This window comes from Panthera tigris, chromosome A2 (assembly GCF_018350195.1).
Source record: "Panthera tigris isolate Pti1 chromosome A2, P.tigris_Pti1_mat1.1, whole genome shotgun sequence".
Classification (NCBI taxonomy): Eukaryota; Metazoa; Chordata; class Mammalia; order Carnivora; family Felidae; genus Panthera; species Panthera tigris.
Window position 1 is genome coordinate 83752787 of NC_056661.1, and position 12769 is coordinate 83765555.

Consider the following 12769-nt stretch of genomic DNA (forward strand, 5'->3'; position numbering starts at 1 on the left):
AATTAAAAGCCTAGAGGGATAACAGTGTTTCTGTCCTGGGATGCAATGTACTGCTATTAATAGAAGAGGGATGTTTGAGCAGGGACTAACTAAATCCAAAACTCTAAATAAATGTTTTTCTCATATGATGACTTTTTCTTCCCTGAGCACTATTTTTTACTTTTATTATTTTTTTAATTTTTTAAATGTTTCTTTATTTTTGAGAGAGATTGACAGATTGTGAGCAGGGGAGGGGCAGAGAGAGAAAGGGAGACACAGAATCTGAAGCAGGCTCCAGGCTCTGAGCTGTCAGCACAGAGTTGTATGCAGGGCTTGAACTCACAAACCGCGAGATCATAACCTGAGTGGAAGTCAGATGCTCGACCAATTGAGCCACCCAGGCGCCCCAATATTTTTTACTTTTAATTTTTTTCAAATGATGAAATCCAGTAACTAATTCAGGCTATTACTTGAATAGAGTTATAATAAGTTGAAAAAAATATTTGGGGCTAAAAATCACCTTAAATTGGCCTTAAAATTTTATTCCTTATTTTACTATTAGGTGCACTTGATAGAGAGGGGATTAATTTCTAATAATTTATTTTTCTTACATATAAGCTCCATTAGAACAGTAATTATGTCTATACTTTTCACTACTGTGTCCCCAGCACTAACATAGTACCTAATACAGGGCAGACACTCATTCAGTATCGGGAGAGAAAGCATGAGGTAAGTTTTGTTTTTTTTTTTCTAAGGTGATTATGTCGAGAAAATATTCACTAAACTGCAGTATTTACCATAGAGAATTGGCTGCACACATATCAACAAAGAATCCATTACAGAAAGTAGGAGCATTCAATTAAAATATTTTAGTGCTAATATTTCATGTAGAAAAAGTGTAATAGATAACTTGTTTTCCTTTTATTATGAAAACATTATTGGTCATAATTCAAACTCAGGATTCCCATAATTTCTCCACAGAACATAGTATTATTCAAGAAAGATATGTGGAAAAGGACTTTTTTCAATTTGAAAATAAATAGTGTACTGGCTCCTCCTCTTAGAGTTTTAAAGATTCTGGTAAGTCCTGATGCAAAACAAAGCTTGTTTTTACATTTGCTATACTTATTGAGTAAGGGGGGCTCTATCCCTCTCGAACACCTACGGGGACACAATGAGTATATTTAGAACAGTATTTTTGAAGTATTTCCTTTTCTCTTTGTCTTTTTCTCACCCCATTTCTTCTCTATTACCGTGTGCCTTAAGAGAGAAAAGAAACAAGAAGTGAACAAATGTTGAACAAATGTAGAGTAGATGGGTACACAGGTGGACACTCTTGAGCCACGGGCACCTGAAAGGGAGACACCTGGAGGTAAAACTTCTGCAAGAAGATGTGAGTGGTCATCATCCACAGGAAGGCTTTTGTATAAGGAGGCTCTCCCAGTATCTCATGGTCTGGTCACAAGTATCTGTGGTTGCTTGCAGAGAAGTGCTAGGGAGGAGTTGCTATTTTGGCCCTTCCACTCTCAGAAAGTCCCTGAGACTCTCATGCTAATGATTCTTCACCTCCATAGAGTTTTGCAAACCAGGGAGTCAAGACAGAGCCAAGATTTTTGGACTGGACTTGTACTTAGAGAGCTACAGAGCTCACTTAAATGATCAAGAATTGTTTATTTTAATTATGAAATCCTATATGTGTTTTTATGTAGATAGGTGTGTGCAAAACACAGAGTGTATCTGCATGGTTTAAAGAATAAAACAGACACTGTGTTTTATTCTATGAAGTTAATATCTTTGGAGCCCCTGCATGCCTAACCCCGAGCATAGCTCTCTCCATCCTCTCCGGAACTAATCTGGATCCTGAAGTTTGTCTTTATCAATCCTTGTGTTACTTTATTGATTTATCACACATGTACATAGTTTTAAACTATATTTTGCTTAGTTTTTCATATTTTTTGAAACGATATATGATATACGGCCTCAAATTGCATGTGCTGTTACAAATTGCTTCTTTTGTTGTTGCTCAACATTGTGAGATTTATCCATGTTGACATGTGTAATTCTTGTTTATTGTCACTGAACTCTAATCCATTGTAAAACCATATCATAATTTATGTAGTCATTCTTCGTTGTTGAACATTTTGATGTCCGCTTCTTTCATCAATACTGCCATGAACATGCTCAACTTGAGCTTATATTTAGGAAGCAGAATTATGGAGCACAAGCATAGTCACAGCTTGAACTTTGCTAAATGTGAAATTGTTTTTCAAGATGAGTGTAGCAATTTGTACTCCTACCAGCATTGTATAAAACTTGCAGTTTATTCACAATCCCAAGAACACTTGGTATTGTTCAAGTTGTAGCCAATTTGCAGCAGGGCAGCAAAAATGTACTCCATGATCAGTGCTGGGAGGCAGAACTTGTGGAATTTTGAGTTTACCCTCAAAGAACATTCCTCTGCTCTAGCATCCTTGTGAGGCAGCGTGAGTTGAGACCCAGTCCTTGCAGTATATGGTGTCCTGATTTTGGAAATAACATCTGGGAAAATAAATATTTACCTAAGTTCTATACCCTCGAAGCTGAAAACTGGTCACCAGTCCATCCTGTGCAGGTATCTGGACCAGCAAGGGCATTTCCGAAGGACAGGAGCATCATTCAACTGTGTGAGATGCCTGTGACCCAACCAATGGTGGATGTGGGCCAGTCTGACCTTACAGTCGTCTCTCCCTGTGTGGTGTTTGAAGCAGAACTAATCTCCTTTGCACTGAGTAAGCCCTTTAATTCTTCGACAATTCAGTGTGGGGTTGGGGTGGGAGTGCAGCAGGACATCTTAAAAAAGGAAATAAAGTAACTTCTAGAATGAAGCTTGAAAACTCAAACAACTAACTAGAACAGAAAAAGTGTGATTGTATTTATATTGCAAGCAAGTTAAACCGGTGTTGCTGAATTTATACCACTTGGTGATATAAGAACCCTTCTCTTATCCCCTATTATATACTAAATGTGACTTAAACTTCTCTGACAAGCTGCACCTAACACATCCTTCTTATAATTAGCCAGCCTTATTTCTCACAACCTCCTCCAAAATTTTCACCTTGTCTTGTCAGTCTGATGTTCTCATAGTCTTATGAATATGTCAAGATTTCACTGTCAGTATTTCCTTCTCTTTAGAAGGACCTCTCCTAATTTCTTTCTCTATATAAGTAGTCTGAAGTTATACTTAAAACTGTATCTTAAATCATAATTGCTACAAGCCTCCACCAATCTTGATTACAGAAATTCCAGTATTTGTAAGGACTTCCATTTTTTTAGGAATTTCTAACGTTTGTTTGTGATGAATTATCAAATATTTGTCTCTGGACTTACCCTTCAGACTCCAAGGAAGCACTACTTCAGGTCAGGTTCCTAGAGGTCAAACTTCATTTCCAAACCCCTTTCTTTCATGGCTCATGTGACATCACCAGTGACTGATGGCTGTTCTTCTTAATGGTGAAGCTGGACATAAAACATCACTGCTAACTTTGCTGGAAGCCCTAAGCAATTCTTCAAGTCTGTGGCTCACCTAAACATCAAATATCTCTTCCTGAATCCCTAAAGCCATGCTCCCCAAGATCCTGGTGAAAACTTCTGCCAGTGACCTCATCCATTTCCTGCCTCCTTCTTGTAAAAATGTCTATCCATTAGTAAAAGCCTCTTTCTAAAAGGAACCAAAAGAAAATTCAAGATCCCTTAAATAAGCAAATAAGTAAATAAACATTGATTCATACACCTGGGAAGTGAAAGCATGAGGTAGACTTTGAGTGCACTTCAATCCAGGGTCTCTAACAAAGCTATCTGACTCAGTTTCTTTGTCTCTGGGCTCTGCCTCCCTCTACAAGACAAATTTATTCTTATTTAAGCTTTTCCACATGATAGGAAAGAATAGCTGTCAGCCTCAGGCCATTATCTCCATAGTTTACGAACTGATAGAAAGAGAGCCTCTCTGTTTCCCAATATTTGTCTAATCTCACGAAGGACTCAGATATGTCCTGCTAGGATTACAAGTCTACCCCTTGGAGTATCAAAGTCATTGACTAGATAAGTTATCCTGATGAACTAGGCCAAACTTTGTGGTTAGGAGAGGGTGAGACTATGTGATTGACAGGCCCCCTCAGAACCACGATGAAAGGAAGAGGAACATTTCTTCAGTGGAAAGAGTAATGAATTATGAACACATGTGTGCATGTACATGCACACACACGAGCGCGCGCGCGCACACACACACACACACACACACGCACAGAGTCCACTACGCCCTCTAAAATAAGCCCAGTTACAGATACTACACTAAAGACTTCCATGTCTCCACGTATAACAGAAATCTGAAATGGTTCTTATGGCACGAACCTTCAAATTATCAGTCTCTAAGTTTTCCTTCAGTGCCAGAATGGCCACTCAGAAAAGTTACACAATTAGTAGCACAAGGGGCCTGAAAAGACACTTTCCTCTGATCACTTAGACCTTGGCACACTGAAGCGTTGCTCAATGGCCAAGCTTCCCTTACTGAGAGGAATTTCTTTCTGAGGAATTCAAGCCTGAGGAAAGCAAGACTCATTCAGCCAGTTCCACTCTAGACAGTCAGTTAGGGTTTCATGCCTTCAAATCCCAGTCATCAGGTGTCAGTACCTTTTCTCCTGGGAGGATTTTAAGTATAAATGTTGTGCACAGGGTAGAGGTACCCACTAAAGCTACCCAGTGACACTCAAAGCCTAACTTTGGAAATGAATGGTGCCTTCCACTGTGTTCAATATAAATTGAACCCTAAGTTCCAAGACTCCCAAAAGGTGTCATACTATTTTCCCTCAGGGCCAATTACATCTTTATGTTCTCCTTGTCTATTTCACCTGACATATTGTTCCTCATCTTTCTCTGAACTGTTATATATTTATAGTCTTTACAATTCAGAACATCTATACACCACAGTGAACTGTATGTCCCACAAGAGTGTAGTTATAGAAAGATGAATATCTTTTATGTATCATATTGTATACTGTATGCACTTAATGCACACTTTTAAATAGCCTTGGTAATGTATAAATTTATATATGTAGGCTTTTTTTTAATCCCACAAAGTTTACATAGTTCAGAACATAACTCTGATGAATTAGTTTCCTGTGGGATGGAAGAAATCTCTCTGCAACACCCCTCTTTTTTCCCCCCAACTTTCTTGGCATAAAAAATCTAATACTTTTAAACTAATATTGCTCAAGCTGTTTCAATATATTGACAATTAATATTGCAAGATGGCTCTCAAAAAAGATTTTTGGAGATTTACAAAGTAGGTTAGCATAATAGAAATTATGAATGTGCCTGCACTAAAGAAAATTGCTTAATTTAACCTAGTACATTACAAACTTATTTGACCAGAGAACAGTTTTATATGACATGTTTATTACAATTTTGTAAAGCTAAGTGCTTGAGGAACAAAGTATGTAGAATGCTGACAAATGAAGAGATACTAACTTCCTTTAAAAGACATTGCCATCTCTGACATGTTTTTCATGCAAGATGAAAAGAAAAGGATTAAAGTGTCAGGCTGGTGTAGGAAAAAGGCCATTTACCTGGGAGATCAGCCATCTGGGCCTGTTGTCTATCACAGTACAGTTAATGCACAACTTTAACTTCTGAATCTATATCACCTTTTTGGTTTTTTCTTTGGTAAATTTATTGCTTATTTTTATTTATTTTAAAGTTAATTAATTTATTTAGAGAGAGAGAAAGAACACAAGCAGTGGAGGAGCAGAGAAAGAGAAATAAAGACAGAATTCCAAGCAGGCTCTACACTGTGAGTGCAAAGCCCGATATGGGGCTTGAACTCATGAACCATGAGATCATGACCTGAGCCAAAACCAAGAATCAGAGGCTTAGCTGACTGAGCCATCCAGGTGTCCCTCTGTTTATTTTTAATTTGCTATTTAGTTGTGTTACCTGTCCTTAGGTTGTTTTACATTCATTTTTTTTCAAATACTTACTAAAATTTTACTGAAAACTTTATGTATAGGGTCTGTGCTAGACATAGGAATAAAAATTTAATAGTAACTATATGAACAATACCTTCTTTAATTTTTCAGCCCACCAGGAATTTGAGATAAGTAAGCAAGCTATATAACAAAGTATCACATGGCAGATTCTAAGGAAACTCCAAGTGTTATCACAAGTTTGATGATCAGTTAAAGTTTCTTGGAAGGGACCATATCAAAGATTTTGATGAATGAGTGATGCAGTGGCCACGTATCAGGGAGCAGCATTCCAAGTAGGGAGAATAGCATGTGATCTGTTGATAGGAGGAGAGAGAAAACGTGCTGGGTTCAAAGTAACATACTAAACATCTAGCATGGCTGAAGCATAGAAGGAGTTTGGGGAGGAGAATACAGGGAGCAAGAACTTTGGCACCGCCTTGCAAGCCATTTTTAAGAGTTTGGACATGAACTTGATCTGCCTCTGGAGAGGAAGAAGAAATCTTGTTGAAATGTCTAGACTACCTAAAGCCATCTACACATTTAATGCAATCCCATCAAAATACCAACAGCATTTTTCATAGAACTTGAGCAAATAATTCTAAAATTAGTATGTAACAACAACAGTCCCTGAATAGCCAAAGTAATCTTAAAAAAGAAAAACAAAACTGGAAGTATCACAATTCCAGACTTCAAGTTACATTACAAAGCTGTAGAAATCAAAACAATATGGCATAAAAAGAGAGACACAGGTCAAAAGAAAAGAACAGAAAACCCAGAAATAAACCCACCCTTATATGGTCAATTAATCTTCAACTAAGGAGGAAAGAATATACAATGGGAAAAAGACTGTCTCTTCAGCAAATGGTGTCAGGAAATCTGGACAGACACATGTAGAAGAATAAAACTGGACCGCTTCCTTATACCATACACAAAAATAAACTCAAAATGGATTAAAGACCTAAATGTGAGACCTGAAATCATGAACATCCTAGAAGAGAGCACAGGCAGAAATTTCTCTGACATCAACCCTAGCAACATTTTTCTAGATAGGTCTGCAGAGGCAAGGGGGAACAAAAGCAAAAATAAACGACTGGGACTACCTCAAAATAAAAAGCTTCTGCACAGTGAAGTAAATAATCAACAAAACTAAAAGGCAACCTACAGAATGGGATAAAATATTTTCAGCTGACATATCTGATAAAGGTCTAGTATTCAAAATATATATAGAACAAATAATCTAATTAAAGCAAAACAAAAAACCCAAAAAACAAATAATCTAATTAAAAATAGGCCAAAGACATGAACAGATACTTCTCCAAAGAAGACATAGATGGCCAACAGACACATAAGAAGAAGTTCAACACCACTCATAATCAGGGAAATGCAGATCAAAACTATATTGAGATTATCACCTCACAACTATCAAAATGGCTAAAACCAAAAACATAAGAAACAAGTGTTGGCAAGGATGTGGAGAAAAAGGAACCCTCTTGCACTGCTGATGAGAATGCAAACTGCTGCAGCCATGGTGGGAAACAGTATAGTGGCTCCTCATAAAGTTAAAAATATAAGTACCCTACAATTCAGGAATTGAGCTACTGGGTATTTACCCAAAAATACAAAAACACTAATTCAAAGGGATACATGCACCTTTATGTTTTTAGCAGCATTATTTGCAATAGCCAAATTATGGAAGCAGCCCAAGTGTCCATTGATAGATGAATGGATAAATGTTACTTACACACACACACACACACACACACACACACACACACACACACACACACATTGGAATATTACTCGGCCATCAGAAAGAATGAAATCTTGCCATTTGCAACAACATGGATAGAGCTAGAGTGTATATTGTGAAGCAAAGTAAGAACGATAAATACCATATTACTTCATTAATAAGTGGAATTTAAAAAACAAAACAAATAAACAAAGGGAAAAAAGAGAGAGAGACAAACCAAGAAATGGACTCTTAACTGCAGAGAACAAACTGATGGTTACCAGAGGGGAGGTGTGTGGGGAAATAGGTTTAATAGGTGATGGGGTTTAAAGAGGACACTTTTCATGATGAGCACTGAGTAATGTGTAGAATTGATGAATCACTGTACTGTATACCTGAAAGTAATATAATACTGTGTTAACTGTACTGGAATGAAAGTAAACAATAAAACAAGTTTGGTAATAATCGGATTTCTGTTTTAGAACGATAATGTTGACTATGCTGTGGAGAATGGATTGAAAAGGGTTAAGACTAAAAGCAAGGGTAGCTGGCTAAATTTTAAGTCAAACATGAAAGTTCCCCAAGTGGCAGCAACTCCTATAAGCCACTCTGGCAACTGATCCCTGCTGTCTCCCGCTTTTGGTGGCTTCAGTTAATGGGGTCATGAGGAAAAGACAGGAAGGAGGATCAGCAGAAAAGGGCAACAGGAATCACCCCACATTAGTCTGTGCAGCAGATGCAGCCAGTGGCTGGCGTATAGAATGCGTAGGCGTAACTCCTAACAGCGTCTCTTAGTCCTGCTGCTCTTTAGAACCACCAGAGAACTTCCTAAAATGCTGACACTAAGGCTGAGATTCTGATTCGTTTGATCTGGACTGGGGTCTTGGAAATATTCTAGAGTGGGATGAGTAGGTAGGACTGAGATTTAATGAGAACCAATGAGTCTACCCAGAAATTCAGACCTATCTATTTTAGTTTTGTTAACTTACATTCCATAGTCTAAGGCATCAGAATTACATGGGAGCTTGTCAAAACTCAGACAGATGAGTTCTACTCTCAGAGTGTCTGATTCAGTGGGTGTGGGTGGGACCGGAGAATCCGCATTTATAGCAAGTACAAAGGTGCTGCTGCTGCTGGTCCCGACACCACTTTGAGAACCACTCATCTTAGGCAATCATTTTGGAAATGAGATTTTTAAAAAACATTTTTTTTTGCTGGAGGAACTAAGTTTTATTATTTTGTTCCTTTATTAATTTATGTATGTGGAGTCTTGTTTCAGAATAATGTCTTCCACATAGTGAGGAATTTTCATATTGAATAGTTTATTAAAAAATACATGTTTTAAAATACGTTTGGCATGTTTTGTACAAACTGTATGTTTTATTGCATCAGTATTATTTTTGGCAGTAACAAAATGAAATCTACTCAAAGACCAAAAACATAATCATTAGAGACTTTTATTTCTAAAAATGTACTAACTTTAAACATCACTAACTACGCATATAAAAGTGAAGCCATCAAAATAAAATGAAATGATGCAATTTTGAAATTAGGAACTGACTGGCTTCGCAATTGGGAAAAATCTGGTGAAACAGATGGCTTCTGAACTGAGCCCTGAAGGAGGATAAACTTGGCTTTATTGGACCATGACCATTAGCCAGGGTTTTGCCCTTTCCTTTAACTCCTAACACTTTACCACTATTAAGACTGGAATATTCCAGAACTAAGGTGACTATTAAATTAGCTTTGGGGAACATCATAACTACTGACAAGAAGGGCCAACAATACAACACTTTTTATTTATTTATCATTTCAGATTAAGTCACCAACACCATGAGAATTTTTAATCAATTTTGGCTGGTTGCTCAATTTCACCTTTACTCAAATTTTTCTTCATTCACCTTTCTTCAATAAGAAGGTCCCTACACACACCAAATTTCCATTACAAAAGAAATAATGTGGTTTTTCCACGCTCACAATCATCACTTTCACACCCTTAGGAACTCTTAATTTATCCAGAGCATCTTCTGCATTTCAGGGCAATGGGAAATTTTTTGAAAAAATTTTTTAACATTTACTCACTTTTGAGAGACAGAGAGACACAGAGTGCAAGCAGGGGAGGTGCAGAGAGAGAGGGAGACACAGAATCCAAAGTGGGCTCCAGGCTGCCTACAACTCAGGGCTCGAACCCATGAACCACGAGAACATGACATGAGCTGAAATCAGATGCATAACTGATTGAGCCAACCAGGCGCCCTGGAAATTATTTTAAAATACATTAAGATTACAGGCAAAGAAAACCGAAGGCTCTGCAAGCCCACAGAAAGACTTACTTCCATTTTTTCAAATCATGCAAAAGATGTTGTCAAAAATCATTTGTGTCAGAAATAATTTGTGGTCATACCTACTCACCATTCCAGAAACATTTGCTAAGCACCAATGTAAGACATGGTGCTAGATGCTTCTCAACACAAGGTTGGTTTCAGTAGAAACATAGAGTGTTTATTGTTACTTATTCACAGGGTGAAAAGACATGTTTTAACTCAATAATAAAAAGTCTACATGGTTAAACATTTACTCATATTAGTCATTAATAGAATATTAGGATAGATTATAGGGATATTTTTTTGGTTTCATTTTGTTTTTTAATTTTTTTATTTTTGAGAGAGAGAGAGAGAGATTGAGAGAGAGAACTCGAGTGGGGGATGGTCAGAGAGAGAGGGAGACAGAATCCGAAGCAGGCTTCAGGCTCTGAGCTGTCAGCACAGAGCCCGACAATCCGCAAACCACAAGATCGTGACCTGAGCCAAAGTCGGATGCTCAACCAACTGAGCCACCCAGGCGCCCCTAGATTATGTTTTTATAAAAATATTTACTACTAAAATTATGCATAGAAATATAATGCAATGTTTGGGAATTACTGGTTTTCTGATGTTTAAGTAGATAATATTTTCATTTGGAAGTATAATTTAATCCAATCATTTTGTAAGATTGTCCAAGAATGTGATTAAATATTTTGAGAAAAAAGAAAAACAAATTTGTAAGAACTGGATCAAAGTATGAACAAATATTTAGAGCACTCCTCTCTTTCCCCTTTGTTTTGTGCCAAAAAGGGCAATAAAATTTAAATATTTGCTTCTATGCAATGCAATAAATGACATGTTCAAGCAGGAACCCCAAGGAAAACCATATAACATTATTTATAGTTCTTGGAAGTGGACATGTGTATAGGTTGATAATATACAATTTAATCATATCACCTTAGAAAAGGAGAAGAAATTAGAGATAATCTATTTCTATACCCTCATTTACCCATGAAGAAACTGAAACCCAGAGCTAATACCAGGACTCTTTGTAGATGTCTTTTTGTCATATTTGCCCTTGTAGTATAGATGGCACAGCTGGGGACACATTCCGGTGCGGTATATATCAACTACAGAAAAATTGGTTGGTGGCTCTCAAATTTTAGTGAGTCGGTGTATTTGTTAAACATGCCCCAGCTACAGACAAGCAGTGCACTGTGTCTGAACGGAGTCCAGGTATCTGCAATTTCAACAGTGATGGTGAGAAAATCACTACTGATTGTGATGTGGTACAGCTTTCCTTAATAATGAGAAATGCAGAACTGTAGAATGGAAAGTTTCACAAAAGGGCTTTATGTTCATTGAGCACATCTTTCCAAATAAGGGACAGCTTTTTCATCAAAACATAATGGCTGTTCCCTTTCTTTGCAACTGTAAGGTAAAAGGGAATGCTGGGGGTGCCTGGGTGGCTCAGTCAGTTAAGCGTCTGACTTCAGCTCAGGTCATGATCTCACAGTTCGTGAGTTCGAGCCCCATGTTGGGCTCTGTGGTAACAGCTCAGTGCCTGAAGCCTGCTTGGGATTCTGTGTCTCCTTCTGTCTGCCCCTCCCCCACCTTTCTCTCAAAGGGAAAAAAAAAACATTAAAAAAAGGGAATGCTGTTTAAGAAACTGTGAAGACCACAGAGCAATACTTGATCAACTGCTCACACCTGACAATCAGAATCACCTGGGGTTACCTGTAAACATACAGATTCATAGGCCCCTTTTCTGGAAAGTCTTATGTATGGGAAGGTATGTAGTGGTACTCAGGAATCTGTACTTTTCAGAATCACTTCTGATAATTCCGATAACCAACCCAGTTTGAAAACTAGGTCATGACTTATTGTGTTAAAATCGACTTCAACAGTTCTCAACTTTGGTATGGGAAAGCGGAAATAAAATGGACTCCCTCATAGTAAGGGGTTTAAAAAATGAGCTGGGAGCCTATTAAGGAGCTGGGCCTTATGCATGCCATCACTTGGGGGGACCATGAACTTTTGAACTGGGCCAAACTGCAAATCCTCCAAGGACTGTGAACACCTGCAACTTTCTACAGGAAGGGACTTTGCCTAGCGATACCCTTAGCAACCAATTATATTAAGCTAAGGTCAGTTTTCTTTTCTTTTCTTTCTTTTCTTTTCTTTTTTTTTTTTTTTTTTTTGGCCAACACCAATCAAAATGCTTTGTAAACCTTGTACACAAGCATTTCCTTTTTTTCTTTAAAACCACTGACTTTTGCTCCCTAGTGGGACATAATTTGCATTGCTACCCAATCTGTGCTCCGTGAATTACAGTTCTAAGACCCCAAATAAATGCCTTTATTTTATTTCAGTTCTGCCTCTTTACCCAGTCAACAGACATATAAAATCAACTAAGGGACTCAGCAGAACACTTACCTCCAGAGCTTCTGAATGGGTAGGACTGGAGGGTGGTCCAAGAAGTTTCCTTCCACAAGTTCCCCGATGATGCTGATGATTCTTTGAAAACCGACCGGGCTAGATCACGCTGTGCAAGGGGAGAGAGAAAAATGCCCAGAGGCTGCTGTGGTATCGCCCATACATCTGCTCTATTGTTGCCCGAAGAGCAATAAAATGGCCTCTGCTCCTTTTATGCCTCCAAATCTCAAGCAGGTGTTTCTTATTAGTGGAGCCTAAAGTGGAAGCTCCTGGTAAAGATTCTAGACAATGCAGTTCCCAGGCTTCTAGTGTTAAAATGGGTG